General features: G+C 41.9%; 1 protein-coding gene across 2 annotated transcripts in view; it reads right to left on the reverse strand.

The window, feature by feature from the left end:
• COX10 (cytochrome c oxidase assembly factor heme A:farnesyltransferase COX10) overlaps positions 1-26,246 on the reverse strand; it is a 109,779-nt gene that overhangs the window by 71,037 nt on the left and 12,496 nt on the right. The gene's annotated exons all lie outside the window — the stretch shown is intronic.

A 26,246-nucleotide genomic window follows, 5' to 3' on the forward strand; every position in this document is an offset into this window, starting at 1 on the left:
AGGCCATCACTTAGAAGAGCCGATATGAAGGAAAGAGGATGAAGCGCCTGCAGCACTCCGGTCCTGCAGCGGGCACGGTGAGCGTGTGTTCACCCAGAGCCCTTGACTGCGAGCCCGGTGCCCTAGAGCACGTGTATGGGCTGGTAACGATGCATACACACATATTTACACATGCACGCCCCAACTTAAAATCACCTTCAAAGCATTTTCAGAATTCCTCCTCTCCTCAAGTGTGATTAAATAACCGAATCCTTAAAAACATATAAATGAAAACTCATAAGCATTTAATAAACTGAACTGATATGAGAAAAGAGCTTAATAAGGACATAAACAAGGTGGGCTTTCTGTTATCTTACACCATGGCTGTTGTAAAGAAATATGAACGGGTACCAAGCTCTCATCTAAAATTCCATACTGCTCCAGCGAGCGTGCAGCAGATGCAAAACCACAGCAGCCTACGCGATAGATATTGAGCTGTGCCTTTTATGCACTACAATACTATCTCTCACGAAAGAAAATGAACTTTATAAATGAGTCAGAGCACAGATGAAGGAATTTTCTCTTCTGAAGTTGATAATTATCGTTGTTAATTTGAAGCCGTGCACTTCTTTCTGTATGTAGCTACCTGTTATTTAAGGTTTTGCTGTTAATCTGCCCTTCCCCACAGACTGACAGATGCACACTAAGATCATTCAAATTAACCATTCAAAAAATAGTCAGAGTCAGGGCAGGAATCCTGTCTAAATAGCTGGCTCTTATGAGAAGTAATATGTAACACATAATATCCTGTATAATATCACAGCCAAAACTATTATATTACTGGAAAATGAGAAAATGTTACCATATGTGAAGATGAGCACTTCTCTACATTAAAAATAGAAAAAATACAGTCCTGCAAGCAATATATGCCAGCGTGGTCTAAATATAACTTTGCAAGTGCCATGCAGTAACACTGCTAACTTGAATTAAAAGCTGACACCAGCCAAGCGCAAAGACGACGACCCACAGCAGCGTGCCCTGCCCACGCTCCGGCCCTCGCCCGCAGCCAGCCGCGGCTCGCAGCGCTCCCCCAGGTACGGCAGAGCCGCGGGCACGCACGCCGCTGCGCCTCCCCGGCCCTCCGACCCCGCTGCGGTGCCGGGAGGCGCACGATGCAGGCCTCAGCCCCTGCAGGTCAACGGGCTTCAGGATTATAACCCAGCCAGCTCCTGAGTCTCACCCTCCGGTGCTCACTCGGAGATTTCAATCAATAAGGTGATTTCGAAGCGCACAGCGGAAACGCTGCTTTGCACAAACGCTGTCGGTGTCGCTGAGGATTGCGCGCTGCGGCGCCTTCCAGCGTGGGCACTGCCGGGCTCCAGCGGCGCCGGGCACCAAGGGTAGCAACAACGGCAGGAGGTAAAAGGAAGTTCTTCCGTGAAGCGCAGCTCTGCAATAGCTTTCACAGCAGAAGTCTTAAGTCGCTGTATCCATGAAAAAAGCACTTTTAGAATTAATTTACTAATAAAAAGAAATTTAATTATAATAAAAGCTCTTCAGATGAGTTTTTTGAATATGTGCTATGTCCTACGTGCCAAGTTCTGCTGCTCAGGTAACAACTACCTTCCTGCTTTACTTCGCTGGAACAATAAAGACACGCTACCTGGTCCAGCATCCGGAGGCTTTCCAGCGGCACAGGGTGAAGTGTAAGCAGGAAAAGTAAGCTCTCCCTCAAAGAGCAAATAGTTTCAAAAAAGCAGTCTTGAAACATACCTGTAGTTTTAAAAATGTATTAAGAAAAAAAAGACATTAATACTCAGCAGACTGCTTCTGGCAGTGTGTGTAGCGGGTGTTTGGGGGTCTCTCTTCATGCAAACACGGAACCCACTGCCATAAACACCGACTTTTCCCATTTTTTATTTCGGATCCCGGGCAGCTCTCTGGGTTCAAACCAAGCACCAGCCCAGATCCAGCTTTTGCAAGTGCAACACGCTCGGAAGGCGCAAAAGCCCATTTCATGGATGAAACGGCCGTGGGCCGGGAGCAGCCCAAGCCCCCGGACGCAGGGTGCCTGTGCACTCCTGCAAACGTTTGCTAGACCTACGTTACGGGGAATAGAAGAAAAAAAAACAACCCGCAGTGTCCTACAACATTTATTTAACCAAGATTTCCAAAGTATTCAAGAAATCATTTCTCACTCTACCACACTCCACAACCTAGATCGTGATCCTAAGTTATTTTGACAGAATCCTTTTAAAGTTCTCCATAGCAGAAAGGGGGGGAAGCCCCGTCAGCTTTACATCCAGGAACTGCAAAATCTGGGCTATGGGCTTTTTGTCTTTGCGGTTTGCTGCTATAATTTAAAAACCACACATGGCGCTGGAGCCTTAGACCACTATTAGAAACGTGACTTTGGAATAAATTAAGAACACTCGTGGGAAGGGGAACCGAACTTTCATGTGGCTTCCTGGAGGCTGTTTTGGCACCGGAGAAAAATCAGACACTACACAGTAGTGGATTGGAAATAAACTAACCTATAGCAGGACTTATAGCCAGTGTCAGGCACTCAGTGATGTGGACAGAAAACATATGTAGAATGAAATCATGGTCCCGAGTCATTCTGGAGTGCGATATGAATTTTACGGTGGGGACATAAATGCACATACAAACATCCAGACGTAGATGTTCACATTACTGGGAATGAAAAATATAAGAGCTTTAGAGCAGGTCTTTCATTTGCATCTTCCCTACTATTATGATTTACTGCATTAAAGACAACCGTTTATTTTACAGGTCCCCATATTTGCCAAAATAAATGTATCGTTATTCAGATAATAAATGCAGAGCATATGCATAAAGCAAATAGTAAATTTCTGAGATAAAGCAGAACGGTTCGGGTTTTCAAAAGGAGGAAGTGCTTGCTGTTTACTAGGCATAAGAATACATGCGCCACAGAATACCTTTTTGTAATTAAAAGGTCTGTTTCTGGCAATTACCGTGCAGTTTTCTCAAGTCTTCCATCTTCTAGGACAAACAATGATGTAATTCATGTTTTAATTATGTTACAGAGAGATTATTATTCTGTAACAGATAAATAGCATTAAGTCAGTTAGAAGTTGTTTCAGGCATTACAAAGTTACTGAGACTCCCTGCTAATACCGTTCCTTTCTTTTCCAACATTTCTCTGTCCCCTGCTAATGTAAGAAAGACCTACACAATCAAATGGAAAATGCAGCTACATGCTTCTCAACGGGAAACCCAAATTGGCTACGCACCAAGCACATCAGTATTCAGAGATTTAAAAAAAAAAAAAAAAAGGAAAAAATCAAATTAAGTTGGCGGTCTCCTAGCACTTTTGATTACTCCAATTATAAAATCAAAGCCATTCCCATGTTAGCAGCAATGCCAATGGGTGGATGAATTAAATATGCTTCCACTATGAGATGTTTCCTTTTGAGGTTCACTGCCCTCCTGTTTTCTAGCAGTACATAACAATATTCATATTTAGCTTTGTAGGATAAATCCTACTCCTGTTAAAGACAGTGTAAAATCTACCAGTCCAAGCAGACTTTGGCTAAAGAAAATGCAAATACAATGAACTACCACATTAGCCCATGCAAGAGAATGGAGCATAGTGCTGCACAAGGCATAAATAAACTTCAAACATCAAGAAATCAATAATTTTCTCAGCACTTTTACATGATACAATCAAATATATAGTTTAACTTTTTTATTAAAATCTTATTTGGCTAATCAAACTAGTTCCTTTTCCTCCCCCCTCTCCAAATCACTCCAAAGAGCATCTGAAAGCTCAGACACGCTGCTCCTCAAAATATCTAAGAGTCAACCCTAGAATTTACCTAACATTGTTCCTAAAATATTACTGTATTTGTTGGCAGAAAGCTGTTCAAGGCACGGAGGCAATTAGTTCAGATAGCACGCTTCGCAGAAGGATGAAGAATCCCCCGAGATTACCAGGAAAAAATGCAAACGTTAAGAGCATGTTGTTCACTGTGATCCACCCCCCCCACAACCAAACACAGATGTACGATTAAAAGGCCAATTAAAGGAACATTAACCTTTAACCAAAAATATAACAGTAGTTTAAATTAGTCAAGAAAGTCAGAGCAGAATGTTATTTCAAACTCCTTTTCCTATGCAGCCTTCTTTAAAGTGTTATCCATTCATTTTTGTTTTATGAGGGCAACACTACCCATAAAACTAACATTTTTGAGGTTAACACATGGCTAACTTGGAGAAACAAGGTTTTCACAAGAATGTAAAAAAAAAAAAATCAAAAAGCCAGACTATACTCCATATCTGCGATACACATTTTATACATTTTGAAAGTTTAGGTGGCAATGCGAGTTTAAACCCGGAATCCCTTTTGACTGGAGTAGCTGTATCAGTAATATGTTTATGCAGCACAGTTTGCCACACATTTCTAACACCCAATCCTGTAATAATCAATTCTCATTTCGAAAAACAACCATAAATGCTCAAATACAGGGGTTATACAGAAGTCTAATGGTTCAGCAGAACATGTTCGACAATTTACTGCGTTAGGCGATCGAGAGGCATATTGGCATGAAGTAAACTTTGGAGTAACATTGAATACGGAGGCAAAATAATAAAATGCACTCAGGTTCAGTTGCTTACAACAAAAAAAGTGGTGAGAGATGCACAAAACACGGGGAACAGGAAAAAATCCAGCAGTGAATCAACAGAAGCGCCTCTCATTAACTGCAGCACCCCGTTACAGGCATTTTCCTAAGTGACACCGAATTAGCATTTACTATCCCAGCGAGCGGCAAACACTTGAATGGAGGCCGCTTGACGGCTTGGCTCCTGCTCGAGGTGTAACGAACAAGATTTAGCGGGCGGAGGGAGCGGCGGTGTCCCGGCGCGGCGGCGGCGAGCTGTGCGCGCAGCCCCTGCCCGCCGCCCTAGCCCCGCACCTCTGAAACTGTGCGCCGATTGTGCATTCGCCGGGAGTTCGGAGACGGTGCTTAATATGATTAGCGCTGCTGTCTACCCAACTTAAGTGCTGACGCATATTTTAAAAGCTGAAAGCGGAGCGGATGTCTTCTGCTACCCAGAACATTAGGTTTGAAGTCTTCTCAGAGGGCAGAGAATGAAGATGGAATCTTTTCACAAGCGGCATAAAAGAAATGCCAATACTCTTGCACATACCCCCTACTAGTACAGCTCTGCCTTGTTTTCTGGGGTTGGTTTTGGGGGTTTTTTGCTTTACTATTACCAGCAACAACATTAACTATTTTCCTGTAATGTGATTTTAAAATTTTTTTTAAAATAAAAAATATTTTACGGTTTTGGGTCTGTTAGACTCTGCCTAGCTCCTAAGCGTGCCACCTCGTACGTTTTCTCTAGCTTCCCAAGTTAGTTCTCAAAAACAGTTTAATAACAGCAGTCAACATTTTGTTTTTTATACTGTATTAGCAGAAGAAAGAATAAGGCATTAGATTAATGACTTGAAGATATTTACTTTAAGTAAAAGGTTAAAAAACACACAAAATCTGCCTTAAAAATTTATTTTAACAGCCTTTTGGCATTTAACGATACACTTACTACCATGGCTATTTTAAATATCTGTAAAGGAGCTTCTTATTTGTATGCATTTGTTTGCAATCAATTGCCAAAGAGACTCTAAAGATGAAGCTAAGTATTAATTAAGGTTAGCTTTCAAGAAAACAAGTCCTACAAATGTCTCAGGAGTGAATTTATCGTCTGATTGTTGAAGCTGTGATCTGCAGAAACGTAGGGCACTAGCACAGCCGATGAACTTGAAATAAAACTTCAAAGGGAAAACTTCAACGTTCCGAATTGTTTTAATACAATGAAAGAAAAAGCTTCAAAAGCTAGTTTTATTAAATGTAGACAGGCTCCTTGAACAGATCCTTAGCCAGCACGCTCTGGATGGTGCTGTCTTACAAGCTCTATGCGAGGCGCTGAGCCCCGCGCAGACAAGATACGCCGCGCATACGCCGCTTACGGCGTTGGGAGGACCACCCAGAAAGACAAGCCCACGAACTAACTCTCCTCCGGCAGCATCAGCTAACAGGGGCCATACTTGCCGAATGCAGCGTCTGAAGAATGAAACACTTCCCAACGATTTAAAGTAGAAATCCACCTATTACAGGAAGACAAACCGAAAACACTTACTGCTCAGCAGATGGTATCGGCGTTGCCCGACGCTCACACTACGCCAGTCCACCAGCAAATCTGTTTCTGTCCTAGTTCAAGTGGTCTTTGGTAAAACTAATATTCCAGAAGAAGGAAGGAACTTGCCATTTATATGCACTAAAACATTTTTGTGTCTTGGATAGCAGTGAAGGTGCTGTCTAGTTGCTGCACATTTCCAAATATTTTTGGATCAGCCACTGCAGGAAAACCCCGTAGGGTGAACACTTCCATCTCTCCATGATATTTATGCTTTGTTTTCAACTGCATCTGTTTTAAAATATCACAGAAGACTCAGTGTTGAAAGCTATCAACCAGACCAGCACCCTATTCTCTCCACATTCAAGCCTCGGTTATGTTTTTAACACAGGCTGATGCTGGAGTATCTTTAACGGCTCTTCAACCCCATGAACACGCTAGGCTATTTCTGTGCTCTTTGGGGCACAGAGGCAAGCTCACAACCCTGCAACCTCCCAAACCGACCCATGCATAAAAGCAGAGAAGTCGAAACGGGCAGTCGTGCACTTACACTACCTGCAGCTGTTACTTTGGAGCAGAAAGATTAAAATTTCAGCAACCAGGACTGTTCTACATCCCACTGCCGGGTCCTACAGGACGCTGATGCACAAAAGCGCCGACCGCGGCCGATTGGATAGCACGAGAAAAGGAGCCGTGGACCCATATGGTTTGACTTAACATTAACTGATTAAAGGTATTTTGACTAGTTCTACAGTCAAATTACATGCACCTGTTCCACACATTAGTAGCACCTACATCCTACCGCAAACACAAGGACACAGGCCTGTGGATGTAAAACTCAAGAAGATTACATTTCACATGTTTAGCACTGGAACAGAGTAGATTTATTTACCAATTTCACAGTTTCCTTGAAATAAACCATTTACATTAAAATGATTCCACCTAATATGCCATAAAATAACATTTAAATACTCTAATTTATACCTTTTTATATAAATTGTACGATTAATTTTATGACCTGTGCAAAAATAATTTATCAGCACCCAGTTTGTATTATGTATTTTCAGGCTTTCCAGGGCAAAACCATATGAATCATGAGAGAAAACATTCCTGCCTTTCTAATAGCTTTAATTTCAGTAATTAACCATAACAAATAAAGCCCGTCTATCTAATGTGTACCAGCTTTTTTGATGCATTAATTATTTTTGCTGTGACAGCTGGTAACCAATGCGTATGCTTCTTTCTGTCCAGAAAAAGGCTGGTGCTTTAGTTCACCCACTAGCCTGATGCTGACTCAGCTTCGCTTTTGGGCCCATTTTGGTAAAATGGGGAGCTAAAGGTGTTATTGTGAACACACACAGGGTAAACCACGTACTGGGGGCACATCAGTACAGAAGACAGGTAGCTGTGTCACGTTTGTAAAACCCTCTTTGTCCGTAGGTTACTACGGACAATTTGCTGGGAGACAGAAAATATTTTATTGGAGCAAGTGGCATAGTTGAGGGGGGAGAAATAACCAAAAAGACAAGTTTCTGAGCACACCAGTGATCCTCTAGATCTGAAACAGATGGAACTGCTCAGCTGAGTTGGGGCACAGGAGGAGGTACTTTCTCTTTTGAGCCTGATGAGAAAAGGCAGCACTCTGGCAAGAAGGACGGGGCAAGCGCAGTCGTACTCTGGAAGGCAGCTAAAGCATATATGCATTTCCTCCACCCAAATGAACATCCCAGAACGGGCACTGACAGCAAAGAAAAAGACTGCAGCGACTCGGGAGAAAGTCTGATTTCAGAAGCAGAAGCCATCACCTAGCCAGATACACGGAGCAAATTTCGGATCCCTTAGACGATGGGTTAGCCTTGAAGTCACCACGCAGAAGTCTTCAGAGCCTCCCTCTGTCCACATTGCATTTGAACATCTTCTGACTTCATGACAGTGGATTAAAAATCAATATTCCCATATGTCAAAACCAACACTTCAGTGATTTGAGCAGCAAAAGCATGGAGCGCTCTTGTTAGGGTAAGGCTGCTCTAAGTGATCTGTGCCTTCTGCAGCAGCCTTGGGCTTACACCTCCCCGGTGGCTCTGCTTAAGCTCAGCACAAACCACACATGCTTGATCTATGAAACCAGATCTCTGACTGATGTCCCTACATCAAGAAAGTGGGGTCTCTGTATAACTCACATCTAACTTTTAAGTATACAGCTCCTAATGCAAAAACTACAGGTTTGCACAACCTTCCTTCGTGCCTTTGCAATACATAAGGAATTCAGGGCTCTCCAAAGGGCGTTGCCAACCTGTTTAGCTGGGACCCATATGAGCAAACCAACAGGAAGGGATGAAAACAGGGGTCTAACCGAGATCATCTTTCTGTCATGGACTGAAGGGTCTCACTGGATTACAAGTACCACCTGCACCAGGCTGATGGGCACTGTCAGCAGTCCTATCCTGGATGACACGTCTGTGGCATCCCTTCCAAAAGATGCTGCTCCTTTTTCTTAGCATGAACAGGAGGCAGTGGTGGTTGCAGCGACCCTCCCTTTAGAACAACAGCTCAACACTTGGAAACAGGGTAATTCCACCTCAGAAAGATGGTTCATGCACTTCACAATAAGATCTCAAGATCTTATTTCAGCCAAGAACAGGACGCGCTCAGAAGGACAGACCACTTGGCTTTCCTGTCAAGGTGTTCAGACCTTTAACGATAGAAGCTGATAGTGAAGAAATGCAGAAGTACCTTAAAATACCAGGTGTGTAGATATTGAATACTGGCTTTTGCCTCTCATGTATGGATAAACATAACTGTTATGTTAGCCACGGAAAAGGAACCAATCAACTCTGAGGTCGTTTCCTTTAGAAAGGACTCCACAGGGTAGGAATAGGTAGGTCTATGAAAGAGTCAGTCACTATTCAGAAATTATTTTAAAAAGAAAAGAAAAACAAAAGCTAGAGGCACCGTACCAGAGATAGTTGATTGCTGTGATTGATTACTGTCCCAAGAGGTCTCATTTAATTTTAATTATGTTAAGGACTTGATTTACCAGAGTCTGCGTGTGTGTTCACATGCACGTGCCTGTTGAGGGAGGGACGCTGCCATGCACATACATTGCCACTCTATAGATCCCTTCTATATCCCTGTCTCTACCCTCAGGGGATGCAGTTTGGGTCTCCCTTTCTCAAAGAGAAGCTCGCAAACCTAGCAAAGAAAAGACAAAGGCAATCACAGGTACAGAACAGCTTCTATTTAGGAGAACCAAGACAGAGCAGCTTTCTTCAGCCTGGAAAAGGGCAAGCAAGGGAAAATATGAGTGTTGTCTATAAAATCATAAATGGCACGGAAAACCAGCATGGAGATGAGTGGTCGTTGTCTCTCCCAGTGCTAAAAAAAAATGGACAAATTCATGGAGGAAGGTTTTCACAGACGTAAAGACACCCGCATTGTTTCAAGGAGCCCCTGACACAAAACTTGCTGGAGAGCCTTCTGGAGACTTATTGCTTCACACCTGTGCTCATCTTAACCTTAAGTACCTACTACCATACGCTTTTGTTAATGATTTTCACCTACCAAAGCAAAATACCCTTTTCCATCTCCACTCCAAACAAGTGTGGCAGAGAGATCTCAAGGGACAATGAAAAGGAGAAGGAAACTGAACAGTGGAGAAATGGGGAAGAGCTGGAGGCCCTGACCAGCCTCCTCTAGGAGTGCCCACCATCCCTGCGGGCACCCTTGGAGCTGCTACATGCTGCCCAGCCATGCTCCGCAGAGGACAAGAAGGTGGCCTCAGCTCCTGGGACCTCCCACACCAGGAATCCTCCTCGCGGCGATGCTGACAGCCAACAGGGACAGGAAGAGATTAAATAAGGAGATCCCACGACCCGACGGGTCTGAGGCAGGAAGGGCATCCATGAATCCTGCATCAGATAGCCCTTTGACCTGCCCCGGAATGGTCTGTCTTATATGAGAAACTAAGAAAATAAAGGTTCCTTATGATCTAAAACAAGTAAGGAAGGCTTTTTTCAATTGCTTGTAGAAGGGCTGTTTATGCCCAGCGCTGAACAAGTACTGATAAGTTGCGCTTTCCCACATTTTTCTTAGGGAACGTTGAGCAAGCCAGCCCCACCACTCCCCACGTTCCACCTGCGACGACGACTGATCCTCAGCTTCAGGGATGCTCGGAGGACCCTGCAGTTAATGCCAGTGACATCTCAAGCCATAAAAATAGACTTGCAGGCATCTACTGGAGCACTCTGCTTCCTGCCGTAACAACCCCTTCTGAACAACCCAGCAGCCTGGGATCTGTGTGCCAGCCCTCAAGTGTATAAACGTATTCATAAATAAGTGAGAACCCATCACAATTAAGTTACTTTCAGTATTCGAAATCAGAATCAAAAATCAAAGACATTATTTATCCTGAAGATTTCAAGTGACATCTGCCAAAATAAAAATATAGGTTGGAAAAAGGCTGTAAAAAGATGACTACGTTATTACCAATAACTTTTACATCTGTCATTAATTTTCACTTGGTTTTATCTGCTCTCCTAGCCTGCATCCAATTTCACATTGACTTGTGTTTTATTACAATACCAATGCGGATCCCATCAACCAAAGAGTCTAATAATTGCCTATGAAATGCAGCAAATAGCAAGGATATTGTTTCCCTTTACTTAGCAAAGCATAGGGTCTTTAAGCAACTTGCAAAAAGGAGTATTGATCGTCTTTAAACTGTCTCTTTCCAGAATGCAAGAGGCAATAAATATGTATGTAAAAAAAATCAGAATTTTCCCCTAAAACCTGGAAAGGGTTAAGTAAGTTACACTTCTTGAACCGGTTAGTGAATGACGTTGAAATGGCACAGAAACATTTTCTGGCACAGCGTACCCTAGACAAACTTCCCCCAGTGACCATAATTTAAGGCTACTTTTTAAAGAGCCTTTTAAAGCTCAGCGCTACAGAGAACTGCTGAGGCCTGTAATAGTACCTCTCTTGCCTTCCTCCCCTGAAAATACACCAAATTCAAAAGTACACATTTAACACCCAAGGGTCCTACCTGTCTTTAAGGAATTTTTATAAAGTAGATGGCCACCTCAGGGTATTTAAGTACTTTGTAGTAAGACATCAATGGCATGTATAGAGATATCCCTTTGATCATTACACCACTAGAAAAAAATAAGAAAACAACCCCTAAATCTTCACCGTATAAATTTACGCTTGGAACTCAGCAACATAAGAATCATCATACTACAAAACCACAAAAAGCATTCAATTTAGTCTCAGTGTTTTCGCTCATGTGATAGCCTTTGATATTCCTGAGGATGAAAAATGAAGACATTTTACTACAAAGATGATTTGTGAACAAAGCCCTTTTTAATTTTGGTTTACTATTGAAGAACAGGAAATCAAAAGTAGAAGGGGGAAATCAATAGCTAGGCCAATTATTAACCAAAACCAACGGTAAATGAATGAAATGGAGATTTTCTCTTTTGTAATTTCGAGCAACACAGTGCAAAACTTTTTTTACTGTCCTGTTTCAGTTCAGAATTCAAATTATGATTAATACACGGCAGAATTTAAAGTGTTTCCATTTACATTGCCTGCACTGAAGATACAGCACTGTCTTCCTTTAGCTGTATAATGAAAAGCCTCAACAAATAAAAAGTTACAGAAGTTTTATTTTAAGGGCTGCTCTTGAAGAGCGAGAGGATGTGAACATCTGCGAAAAACAAGTGCAGAAAGAAGACTAAGATCTGTAGATAAATCATTAGTTATATTAAGATATGAAACAGGCACCCAAAGAATGGCATAAAATGTAAATGAACTTTGGGATCTGGTCTCTTAATTTGACAGCTGTTTGACAACTGCAAAATGGAAAACTGACCTCAGACAACTGTGTATAAATGAGACTATTAAGCAGAAGAATTTCACATGGAATGATACAATATACACTGCAGTAACTCCTCACATGGGAATAGATAAATGCAGACTGGAATTTTTATTGTCTTTGAAGGTGGTGATGTTAAAAAGACTTGAATTTCACAAAGAGGAGCTGTACGCTACATTATCACAATCAATGCCGCTTTCTGAAATACAGCGACTGTCGCCTACAGAAGCACACTCACACATAACTCACTGGCATTTAAAGAACATACCCGATGGAGCAGCTCTGGAGAGACAGAAGAAAACGTCTTCTGCATGGGGGCCGCAAATCCGAAGCCAGCAAAAGTATACAGTGATTAGGGCATGGGATAACTTAGTTCAGGGGTTTCTCTGGAAGTTACGGGTAGTCACAATTACGCATGGAAATGTATATCCCCAAAGCAGAACCAGAACAGACGCTGATCCACGGAGACATTGGCTTAAGGAAATACTCGGCAGTTTTGCCCCTACGGAGGGACCTCCTTGGAAAGAGTAGCAAGGCAGCAAGGGGGAAAACTTCTACCGTGACTGCCTGAAGCACAGTTTAAACCTGATATTCTCATCAGTAACAGAATTAAATAGAAAACAGGGAGAAAGCCTACTTTTAGACATAACCAACCATTTCTCCTCAGTTCTGATCCAGATCCCACTGAAAAGGGCAGATCGTCTGAGAGCAGCCCAAGCATTACTTCTTCGTGTTCTCCAGGAATGCACAGAGCCATTTGTGATAAATATGTTTCATTCCAAAGCCGTTATATGCCTTGGCCGTTTCCTTTATTTCTCTCTTTGGGACAAATACTTAAAATCAGCCTTCCCTACCTTTGTTTTTTAACCACAAAAAACCCACAGAAGTTGCACAACGTTCAACAGGAGACAAAAAAAAAAAAAAAACAAACCACAAGGAAGAACTTGCAGTGAAATCCAGACTTAAAAAGAAAGGTTACGGCTCTCCAAGCACAAAAGGGTAGCAGTAACATCGGCAGAAGTAAGGCAGCTTTTGGGGGTCAAGTTGAAACCAAAGGGTGGATATTTTTTAACAGAAAAGCAATTTGCTGTGCAGCTCCTTTAATCTTCAGTTTGGGGGGGTTTTGTTATTGGTTTTGGGGTGTTGTTTTTTTTTTAAATCTCTGTTCAGTTGTATGCCTCAATGTCATTCAGTTTGTTAGTAAATAAAATGAAACTGAAAAAGAAACAAAGCAAATCCCAAAGACATAAGACATGAGCACCATCACCAAAACCTTTATCATTCAAACCTCCTGCAGCAAGGAGTCCCACTGTAACTAAACACTGTGTGAAGAACAGGCTCCTTTTGACCATTTTTAACTTGCCTTTTGCTAAAAGCTCTCATTCTTGTTTTCAGGAGCCAGTAAATAACCGATTCCTAAACATCATCTCCCTGCCAGCTGTGCTTTTACAGACCTTCACCACACTCTGCCTCACTGTCTCTTACTTAATGCTATTCAGAAACTAATTACGGCGTTGTGTTAATACCACTGATTTATTCTTACACAATCCTGGCATAAGAACAGCTCTGAGTCCAAGATGACTAGCCTCTAGGTATCACCAGAGTGACAGAACCACATCTGCATGACGACTTGAAGAAAGTTTGTGCATTATAGGTTATTCATTTTCTCTGATGCTAGCAGTACTTCTAATAAAATATTTTAACTCTCCCTACAAAACCTGCCCTGCTTCTAAGCCTCTGCATCACCTCTTGGCCCCACTTCAAAAGAAACTTTAGAAACATCCAGATCAGGAGGGAGTTAAAGTCAACCGTCATCTTACAGAGGAGGCACGAATGATTTCCACCAGGAGTGGTCCTCGCTCTGAAGACTTTAATCAAGGATGAAGAATGTGAATCCAACTCACAGACTGCAGTTCAATGTTTCCCCATTACAGCTGAAACTCTGCCAGGTGATATTTTGCTTTCGTCCCCTCCAGACACTGCTCTGCTATTTATCCGCAAACTCACGGGAACTTTCCTCGGAGTGAGAAAAACGTAACTGAGCAGAGGCAGCCAGGATGAGCCAGGGGCTCTCCTCCGCCCTGCACGCTCCCGCGGTCGGGAAGCTGCCGAAAACAACGGGAGAAATACTTTAGGAATCGAGCTGTAACCAGCCCAGGCTGCAAGTTAAACATGGCAGGGTCCTCTCCACTTCACTGCAACTTGGTTTTCCATTTCCAGTTCAGTTCCCTTGCTGTCTAAGGCCATTTCAGATAAACATTTTTATAAAGGATGCCCTTCAAAGATAATATTTTGCTTTTATTGCCCTTTAATAAACACAAGGCATTCTAAGACTTAATGCATCTTGTAAAAGATTATTTTTAAAAGTATCTAATTTCAGAACATAAAAATGAGTTTGAAGCTGAACTATTCAGCCTGTTTTCAAATGCCATCACCTTTATGATACTCTCTGAAGTTAAAACAGATTGTCATGTCTCTGTTAGGGGCATCAACATAAATCTCCAGTGTAATAAGAAAGAAGCCTTAAAAGGAGGATTATAGGGACAGATTTTCATCTTCTAGAAGTCTGGTTTACCTCAAAAATTTACATAATCTATACAGATCCAGACAGAGTTAGCCTTCAGTGACCTGAGAATACCAAACCTCTTTGCAAACATATTTGGTTTGAAGTCAAAGCTTATATTATTAAGCTGCTACAACTCTTACATTTCCATCCACGTGTCCCATTTTATTTCTTGTCCTAGTTTAACGATACTTCCAACATGCCTTGTGCTTTTTAATCTGGATGATGCACCTAATGATTTTGGTATTGAAAACTAACCTCCTCTTTTAGTTTCCATACAGATCTCATAAAAACCAGAAGAAATGGATTACTGCCCAGAGCTGTGGTTTACTCGTTCATTAAACAGCTTATGCTTAGAATCCTCTTAAAAAGTCACTTAGTGGTAAATGGCTATTCGACACTACAAATAAAAGTTTTAAAAAAGAATTTACTACAGCTTTCTATTCATACCAGTGTTATAATCCCAGTGCAGATACTGCTGAATTTTTGGTGCAATTTGGATGGCCGTTTCCCAACAGAATCCAAAGAATTGTGGCACAACATATATATATCACTGTGCGTGTGTGTATATATGTATATTCTACACCTTCAAGGAGCATGTCAGATACCCATCTACTTAAAGCATGACTAACTTAAAATTAAAAATCCAGCTGTCAGCAACTGTGGGTAGAAGAGATCTTTCCAGCACAACTGACAAATGTCTCAAGAGTTGGCACCAATGATATTGTACATGCCACATGTGCTCATCCTACCATAAATCAGGCAGATCACCTATTGGAAGCCTTTTGCATAGCATAGGCACGCTTCCAAGAATCAAGCAACATACCTTGCTAGTGCCTAGAGAAACATCCAAGCCAATCCATGAGCAGAAATTTAGGGAAAAATTAAAAAACGTTTTATGAGTAAGAATTTTAATCAGCATAAATCAACTTTCAATGACTTTCTTGTTTCTTCTAGGATGTGACGCGCGTTGATTTTTAGTAAACTCGAGGCTGACGCTAGTAAGTAGCCTTACCAACAAACACGAGCTTTGACAAACCTTAATACTTCCTCCAGCACTTCCAAGGCTCAGTTAAGTCACGTCAAGAAAGAAGATGGATGGTCCTTGAGTCTTTACACACTTAATTCAGCTTGTTTCCATTCAAGACTACATCTCTCATGACAATAACTACCACCTTTGATTTCTACAGGCTAATCAACTCACTTTTCAATCTTCCCTCCATGCTCCCCTGAAAAACTGCAGTATGTGACCCAGAGAAGTGTTTTGGTTTTTAAAGGCAAACCCACATACTTTCACACTCCGTAACTTCCCAGACTGCAAACTCTGCAGAACACACATCATTACCTTCTTACGCTGGAAAACCATCAGACTGTCAAGACACTATTGCAATTCAGATACTGAATAATAAGATTCTGGGCTACCACCATAGACGTGAGGGGAAGGATCCTCCGCAACTCCTATCTGCCACGATCCGCAGACTCTACTCAAAGACCTGTTACAGTGCCTTCAGAAATGTGATGTTTAAATGCCATAGCATTGACACGAGCGGAGGAGTGCTATTACATATGATGGGGAGTTTTCGAAACTGGAACCAAACCCACCTATTGGTCCGTCACTTCTGTCAGAGAGCGTTTTATCACGCTGTCAGTGAACTGCTACCCTGAGAATCCTAGAATCCTACTTACGGAGTTTGAAAGAGAAATCAAAAGAATTATGTCACTGCGATGTCTGTGCCAAACTACCAGGACAGTTAAATTCTATATAAAGATAACAAAAAAGGATCAACGTGACCAAGGAAAGAAGAGTTGAAATAATTAAGCACTTCATACTACACTGTCATCGGACTTCCTGGTATTAGTTATTGCATGGGCTACAGAGGCATTCACCCAAACGTGCACTACATACGCATGCGTTTACATCAGACCCCTACTGAAACCTGAAATACAGTCACTCTTCCCCACATGAAAAGTCCCCAGAAAACAAGAGCTTCACTGTTAATAAAATAGTGCATCTCTTCAACCTCACAGTCCCAGCAGTCCTAGCATCTACGCAAGATCCTCCCCCCCCTTTTCAGTGGGGAACATCCACAGCAATTGCTCCTTCGCTCTTTCCTAGGAGGTGTGCCAAGACCCTCCTCATTCCTTTCCCCGTAAACTAGAGGTATCTCTTCTTCCTTCTCCCTGCTCAGCTACAACAGAGGAAGAGATGATTCCCTTGGGACACCTGCCTGCCCGAAACCCGCTGCTGAGCTCTGACAGATCAGGCCAGCAGAACCAACTTTGCACTAGGCTTTACCGTAAAATCTTGCAGCTTTGGAAGCAACAAGTCAAAAGCCACTTAAGGTAAGTTAACATCTGGCAGCCCATACAAACAAGAATATTATGAGTGCTTGTTCCAGCCCTACTTGCCTTTGCCAATGCTGGTTGCAAAGCACAATCAGCGCTCTGCTGGCAAACTCCGCTCTTCGGGGCCACAGTCGTCGATAAATGGAGCACGTAACAAAGACAAAGCAGAGCAAAACTTCATATTAACAGCAACAACAGCCATACAACATTAAAGAGAGGGGACTTTTACTCTGTTTTACGGCACGTAAATCCTATCCAACGTTATGAAGCCAAAGTAGAATCCAAACTCATGGCATTTACACAGTATTTTTTAACAATGGAGGTTTGAAGAGAAAACCCTAAAATAATCCAAAAGGAACGGGATTGTGAGAATGCTCTGGGTTTGTGTTTCAATGAGCTATTCCCTGAAGAAATGGTATCGGCAGGCTGTTTCAGGGAACCAGGAAATCATTCTCCTTAACCCTTGTGATTCATACTTCTCCGCATACTTGTTATTTTTCATACAGCACAGTACACAAGGTACTGGATTGCCATTTCCGAAACTGCCAGGAGCTTAACTCAAGGCAAGAAACAGGATGAATATAACACCATTTATGTTACAAAAAGAAACTGACATTTCACTAATTATCTAATAAGGTTAGAATTTAACACTTGCATTGCTGAAGAAATTCAGTGATTCAGAAAACGTCAAAACACGTATTTAAAGACTGACAAAAAAATATTGACGAGTTATTTTCACTTTTCCTCTTCTAAGCTTATAAAGGCAATACCCCTATGGATCAAAAGGCCAGATAAATCTTATTAAGTACTAGTTTTTCCCTTTTGTCTAATGCTCCCTCCACATTCCATCATTTCAGTCCTTTGAAATTCCTTTGTTCTGCCTGTGATCAGGGTCTCCAGGGGAAATCTGGCATTGGATCTAAAGGGAACCCCACAGCACTGAAGTATTTCTGACAATTAATCATTTGGTAAATTATTTCTTTCTTTTCCCCCTACCTCACCTGCCCCCAGTATTTCCAGAGGAGCTTTTAGTGCGGGGCTAATGAGACAAAACATCCTGTACCATCAAAATGCACGGTCTTGAGGATTCCCGTATGCACAGAAGTTAAGCTGTTTCTGCAGTTACCAACCCAAAGCTCCTGTCCGTCAGACTGGTATTTCAGAATAACAACAGGAATCTTCTCTGTGTTCATGCTCAGAACATACCTATCACCAAAGCCCATGTGGATGAAGGGACAGTTTCAGCTGGGGAGGAAGAAAACACAGGACCACAGGGCTGTTCCCTTGCGCCGTCCTGGCAGCGCAGAGGAGGCTGCAGTCCCTGCAGTCACATCTTCTCCATAAAATCCCCTTCACCATCCTACTCACTTTCTGGTGTTCATTTAGGACATAAACTGCTCATCAACAAACACAACCAGGGAGAGAAAGTGCACCCAACACACGTACCGATGGCCCTGTTAACTAAATAACAAACAATGGGATTTACTTATTTTTGCATCCGCAGAAAAAATTCTGCATTAAATCAGGAAGCATGATGATCCATAAAGAAGCAGCACAACATCAAATATAACTTTCTATCCACTCTTTATGGGGTTTTTGTTGGCTTTTAATATATACAAAATGTAACATAAGAGAAAGAATCAAGTCAAGCCATTTTGATTTAAACTCCTCTAAAATCTGAAGCTTTATGCTAATAACGAATGCCACAGAGGGAGGCAAAGTAGTAAAAAATGATGCTATTTTATTTATTTGCATTGTCTCTGTTGAACATCACACGCTGGTGACTGGGGTCTCAGTGCCCCTCCATCTAGGGCTGTGGGAAGCCATCCACTTTCTTTCGAAGACTCGTCATGTGCCGTACTCACACACTATGCATGTGAGGAAAGACCATTTCTTCCAACAATAGTATGCATTAATTTATAATATTTTTCCAATATCCTTTATCAAGTTTCAGTTGTAGGTCAAATAATTTATGCTTTGCAAAGATAATCTCTGCATTTAAAATTTATCGGTCTTTCAGAGGTTGGCTCTCATTAGTGCTCATCATTTTCACTGCTCATGAAATACATCTGCACAAGCTGAGCCATTCCTACTCAATATCAAGGATTCCTACACGCTAACTTGATCTAACTGTTGCAATTATGAATCATCTGAGGGAGCCGTAAGTTATGATCTTCAATGACCATTAATGAAGGTTGCCTAGCAGTTAAAATATCAAAGCAGCATATATCAGCACACTTTAGAGCACAAGATAGACTTCCAGTGTTGCACTTCTCTTATATTTATTATACACTGTAAATTACATCACAGGCTGCCTCTGACACTGACAGTCCCGTACTCCAGAGTTAAACACCAGGTTTTAATAACCACTCCTGACAATCTTTTGATCGCTGGGGCGGGGGGGGGCAGATGAAAGGCAAGGCCGCCTGCTGCAGGCAATCTGCTCAGTCAAAACAAAGGGGACTTCAGAGAGAGACAGAGATGCATCAGGTGTTAATCTCAAGTGAACAACCAGGAGTGCAGGCTGATTGACTCGCTCTCCATTTCCAGCCAAAAAAGGGTAAGCGCCTGCCAGTGGGCTCAGTCGGGATGCACGCAGGAAGGGAAAGGTGCCATTAGCTAGGCATGAAACATTTTGATTTGGAAACCCAAAACCTTGGAAAGTCATTTTAGGCTCTTTCTAAATCACTTTGAGCTAATCATTCAACTATCTGATTTTTCAAATATGCTGTATGGAGAAAATCTTGTTGGCATTTAAAACAAGTTCTCCCATTCAAACGTGGCAGCGTAGTAATCAGCTGTGGAAGAAGCAAAAAAAAAAAAAAAATAATTTCAGAGCTTTCAAGAAGTCGACAAGTCAGAAATTTGAGGAGATTACTTGGGAAAAGCCTCCTGCATCGAGCGGAGCTGGGCTGGATGACCTGACAGAGGCCATCTCCTCCAACGTGGGGCTGAAAAAGTTCCCACTATGCGCCTTCAGACATGCAGTAAAACACGTACTTGGTAGGAAAAGTTTAGGCATGATGAGATAACAAAAAAACCACTTGGTTTGGGGGAAATATAAAAAGAATATTGCTGTTCTCTCTATTCCGTTGAATTTCTTCACTGGGAAATAAAGAGAAAGGGATCTGAGGGACTGCCAGACGCCTGCTATTTTTCTTTTCCACTTCAATAATCCAAGCATCTATCACTAGCCACCACTTTCTGTGCATTAGTTTAACCCTCGTTTTATTTTTCTGCTATTGCTTCAATCCTTAAAACAGATTTCTCTGCAGATTTGCTCAGAAGCCACACCGGCGTTCTCTGAAAGCAACACAACTACTAATGTCACATCACTATTTTTCACAGTCACAGAAAGCAGTTTACCTGGGGTATAATAGCCCAGCATGAACCATTTTTACTTCTACGATTAAAAACTCTGCATTAAACATCTCTCAGATGGAGAAGCTGAGAAACAAGTGGTATTGCAGGGCCTCTGATCTAGCTAAAAACAGAATATTTATAAACCTTGCAGAAACAAAAGATGATACAGGTGAGAAACCTCTGTGCTCACAAGATCAGTGGGACCTAACCACATAAAAACCTCCCAGGTTCCTCTGCACTCACAAAAGCTGTTTGATGGGGCAGGAGGCAACAGGGGAAAAGAAGGGTTGAGTTAATACTTTTAAACTATTTCAGACGCTGCATCTCATTCACATAAAATCATCATCATTCCCCCTTGCAACCCTGAAACAAAACGCAGCGTTGATAAGACGACTCTGCTCCACCACGGAAGCTGGTGGCCCATCTCCCAGTGATGCAGGCATTCACAATAACTAATTCCTCATGGGTTTTTCCGCCCCTCCTTGAAAAATGAATTACAGTTTTTACTGGCCCAGCAAGCCAAAACAGTTACAGCCAATATATCCTGAGAGCGGAACAAGGTGTTGGACTTCTGACAATCAGCACCACGCATTCTTTCCTAGCGTCTACTTCAAAATTCAAAAACCCCTCAAACTTACTTTTTCCTACTCCTTGCATCCCATTACACGACCTTAAACATCAGGTAGTTCAGCGAACTACAAGTACACAGCAAACATCAACTCGTTATGGTTGAGCGCAGGAATACAGGCACATCCGCTGACCCCAACCGATGACGCTGTTGCCTCGCCATTATGGTACGAACTGTTTATCTGAATTGGCTCAATTTGCCCACCCTGCTCCCTGGAGTCCAGCTATTGCTGATTAACCCGTACCTGCAAAAACAACTGTCAAAACATTGACTTCAGCCCGTCAGTACAGAGAACATCACCTACAGGCAACAGAAGCACGATGAAGACTTCAAAATGCTACTGTGTCTGTCAGCTCCAGCTGACGCCTCTGTGGAAGATGGGGCAATATGTGCTTGTCTAAGTAGGCATAACACTTTCTTAGCATTTTTTTATTTTTTTTGTGAGTACTGGTCAATCAAGGCATTACAGAATAGCAAAATATCAGAAAAAGTGAAGACTACAGCCAGCCTTCTGGCAGCGTAGAGGCAGTAAGCAGATTAAAAACTGGAAGAGGGCCTGCTCTGTTTTGACTTCATGTAGCCTGGTACCCACCACTGCAGCATCCAAGTGACCATCACAGCTTGTCTTAATACACACACAGGGTCCACAGACTGGCAGGTGAGCTCAAATCCCAAATTCGGCTCCACTCTTTTAACACTAGACCCATCCTTCCCACCCATTACAGCTACGCTTCTCATTGCCAAGAGAGGATGACAATAAGAGCAAAACGCAGCCGCCAGATCAGACCCTGAAGGGACAGGGATGTTAACTGGCCTTACATTTGTTCTCTCATTCTGATTAACGTATTTACCGTATTTCTTATTTTCAGCTCTCTAGCTTCAGCTAAGATATTCAGTCCAGTCTGCTTCCTTTTCAAGGTACCATCAGTCAAATCTAACCACATCATTTTATCTCTCGGTTACTAAATTCAAACCACTTTAAACATCCTGCTTTCATCTTTATAGCTCTCTCCCACTTTTTAACTATGCTGTAGTTACAGAAGAATGTACTTGACATATAAAATGTGCATGTGATTCCTTTAACATTTTAATGCCGTGTATTGTGTTGTAAACATCTCTTCATGTTTTATCTCCTTCTCCATAAATCACAGGCTAGTATCTTAGAAGTCTCAAAAATGACATGTTTTCTCCGTAATATAAATGTAAGACCCTACTCCTTGCAACTCGAGTCAGCTTTCAAAAAAGCATCAAAAACCAGAGCTACAAAAAAAGCAGAAAATTATCAACTAACTTAACATCATTTTCTCCCACTCCATTTCTATGACAGCGTGAGTACAGTAGGGGAAAAAATAAGTTATAAGATCGGTCTTTGCCAATCAGAAAACCAATGTTCTGGTTATTCTATTTTGTCACTTGTAAGGAACAGCACTAAGGTAAAATACCTTCCTGTGTGCCCATACCAATATACAACACTGAAAGAGTCAGGGAAGTGGACAGTATAAAAAAGTGATACGCTAGGAATAATTATTTGTTTTATTCAAGGTTAACATGCAGTGTTTACATGATTCAACCCCAGCACATAATTTCCATTTCCTTACCATAACTGCAATTAATAAGACTGATCTCTGATAATGAGATTTTCTGGTGGTTTTGGCTAGCTTATTAATGTTACAGTAAAAATGTGTCTCAGCCTATTCCTTGGTAAATGCATTAAGTGACTTTTTTAAATTAAAAACCACTGTAAAGTATTGATTATTTTGAAAAGATAGAGCACCAATAAAGAACACCTGTCCAAAATAATTTTAAGTTACTCTAATGATGGAAAAAAGAAAGAGCGCCATTAAAAGAGAGAAAAAAAAGAGGAAAGCAGTTTTAGCAGGTGGGACTGAAAAGTGGTGACATGTTGTAGTACAATACTGAAGGGCTGAAGGATGTAACGCAGTGTCGCGTGATGTGGAAGGGAACCAGGGACCACTGGATTAGCGTGCCACTAAAATGCTAGATTAGGTGCGAGGTACAACCCTGAAGTATTGTGATACGAAGGAGTGAGGCGGAGGCAGAACTGCTGCTGGCAGAGGACAAGAGAAATCAAATACTATCTTTCCTTTGGCACCTTCCAGCAGGAGTTTACTCCCTTACAGCCCACAGACCCAACGCACTCTACAGGAAAACCCAAGAACCCTCCCATATTTATCCAGATCCCCAGAATTCATAACATTTTTGACCAGCCTGAGAGATTCCGTTTCTCAAACTACTGACTATACATAAATTACTCCAAGATGCTTTTTGTGACATTTTCTACACAAATGTTTTGAGAATGACCTTGCCGTATAACACGCACCTCGTTTCCCCCAGTGCAAGCTCAAGCCCAAGTAGTTTTTACCTCTATTTTCCAGGATATTTTCAAACACAACTTTTTCACTGTCATTTGAAAAAAAAAAAAAGAAAGTCATCAGCTTAAAAATAATTATCCAATTTCACAGAATTGTCATAAAAATACATTCTTTCTCCTTGCATCAGGAAATACAGCCAGAATTTAGGGGTTGTGAAGCTTGTTTGTAAACACATGCTTTTGGTTGATAAATATCCAGGTTGTTCTTCTATAAACAATGGAAAAATACAATGTTGCCAACTCCCATTTTGTTTTTATTCTTGCTTTCTTGTTAAGGACAGTGAAAGTGGGGCAAGAACCTCCACTGGCAAATTTTCATAGCTTCCTAGCTCTTGCAGTAAGGAAAAAAAAATGTTTAAAGTATGACATACAGCCATCTGAAATCAAGAGAGCAAGTGATAATTAAAGGATTATTTTAGACCAACTTCATAAAGAACCACAACATGATTTCATGGTCTCTGGGCATTACTTAGTGGAGTCCTGGCTCTCTCCCCAATAGTTAATTCAACTTAATTCAGCCGGGGTAAACTGGCCTCAGCTCCTACCAAACTGCTAAAACGAAGCGGTCGAAAGAAGGAAAAAAAACCCCAAACCACAGAATTTGAACAGTTTGTATCAATACTTCCGCAAACATTATGGAACCTCTATTACATTTCACAGGATCAGGCCCTTCACGTCCTGTCCTAAATCACGAGGAAGAATCTCACACAATCGACGCTTTACCTTCCCACGACATATTTGAGGGCTGTAAATCAGGACTACAGATTTATCAGGGAAATGAGGAGTGGGAAAGACGAGTTGCCCTTAAAGATGTACAGATTTATAGCAATAAGGGAAGCGGAAAGACGGTTATCATATAAAAAGGTCCTTAAGGGACAGCAAGGAGCAACAAGGGAAGCATGAGTCATGAGCTGCCAGAGAAGAGGATGCGTATGGGGAGCAATGGACAGAGCAAAGTAGCAATAAAGGAAGTTCCAAGTCAAATGCGCTCCTTCCCAAAGGTCGAGACGGATACCCAAGCTTACAATATTCATAGAAAATTTAATTCCCAGCCAATTCAGACACTGCACCACCAGCAACACCGGGAAAGGGACACTCGTCGACTGAAAGAATCCATTGATAAAGAAGGTCATAGACCACAGCTCTTTTCTTCTGCTTTGTTACCAACTCTGCTTCTTTATTTTCCTTAACAAGAGCAGTTGCCTTGACGGCCTGCCTACATGGGCCAGTGGCTCAAGGCGAGCGAGCGTGCAAACTTAAAGCATTCAGCTGAGGTTGGGACACACAGTTTTACACTTTGTGAGGCTGGAGTAAGCTTCTCTACTTACGGGCATATTAACTGCTGTTCCTACGGTGAGATTGCAGGGAGTAAACAGGGAATTATGAGCCCAAGCACAAAGTTATTGCACTCCTAACTTTCCTTTCCCATCCCAGCAAGCCTCAAAAGCGTTAAACTCCAAATTATGGCACAGGATTCCTGGTACTCCCAAGCATCTCAAGATTTTAAAAAGCAAGATTTTAAAAAAGTGACTTTCAAGAGTTTAAGAAGTGGCTACTTTTGAGACAAATTACAACACTGAGCAATACGTGGAAGCTGAAGACAAAGAAAACCAGTTATTTGTGCATGAATATAATCTCTAGGAAGATCTACCAACATCAAGACAGACAAGTTGCACAAGGAGTCTCTAAACAAGACATAATTAATTCTCCTCTTAGTCCAGTAGTATCCACATCAAAGGTGAAAGTAAATACGACAGTAAATATTGCAAATGATTGATAAGCCGCAAAACGAATTTAATATGAAAAAAACTGTGGCAAAGGAAAAAAGGGAGGGAAAAAAGCCTACCTCAAACTGTATCAAAACCAAGAAAGCTTCATGTTAGTTATGACAGCTTTTCTACCCAGACTTTGTATGAAAAACATGGACAAGATAACCAAGCGTATACTTCAGAAGAGTGAGACTTTCCTAGAATTATTTTTCAAGGCTACCTAAGTTTTTTCAAGTTAGGTAGGCTGCCTAAATATTTCCAAGCAACTAAAAATCATGTGCCATCCTCCTCATTTTGCAGAGAAAGCAGACACAAAATTAGCTGCCTACCCCAGTTTTAAGCTCAGTGAAAGCAATGAGTAAAACCTGTACTTACTTCAGCCTGAGCAAGACGCGTGCTTTGGATGCAATCTCGAAAAGCACATCGGGTGCATACAACTAAGGTGTTACAAGGTGTAAACATCAAAACGCCCAACTCAATCAAGGTGACTCCAGGATGCAGATCACAGGAAACCTCCATGCCCTTTTCCACTAGCAGGTCCCAGGACTCAGCACCCCCCATCTCCCAAGAGACTGCTGAGACCATAAAGTGCTATCAAAGGTGCCACTGCTACTGCTACTTCTTTTTCCAGGCCGTATTTCCAGCTGGAAGTGACTGTGGCTACTATGCTTTGCAACTCCATTTAACAGCACAAGGGTTGGACCTGTTCACTAGTAAAGCTCTCCGTGAGGACTTAGGAAGGGGCTAACGGCAACTTTGCTTCACAGCTGGATTACAAGAAAGTTGAGAGATCAGCATCAAGCTCCACAGGCACGTTCACGCATGCAAGGAAGCTCAACTTCAGGCACCTGGAACATCTCCGGCACAAAAGAGCTACCACATGACAAAGGCTTACAGCATGTTTTATAGATGCAAGGGATTCCCTGATTCCAGCCCAAAAAGAAGCACACAAACCCCGCAGAAGTCCCACCACAGATGTTTAGAAAGGTGCTCTGTGCCATTCTTTAGACAGATCTGACAAGGTCATACAATAACACTACTGCAGAACGAACCAGACTCATAAGGCTGGAGCGCCGATGGCTAGTCTTATACTCCAATTACACAGTTCTTCCTACGTCATTCACAGCGACCCAGACTTAGTATTACCAAGA

Source organism: Phalacrocorax aristotelis, chromosome 16 (genome assembly GCF_949628215.1).
Source record: "Phalacrocorax aristotelis chromosome 16, bGulAri2.1, whole genome shotgun sequence".
Classification (NCBI taxonomy): Eukaryota; Metazoa; Chordata; class Aves; order Suliformes; family Phalacrocoracidae; genus Phalacrocorax; species Phalacrocorax aristotelis.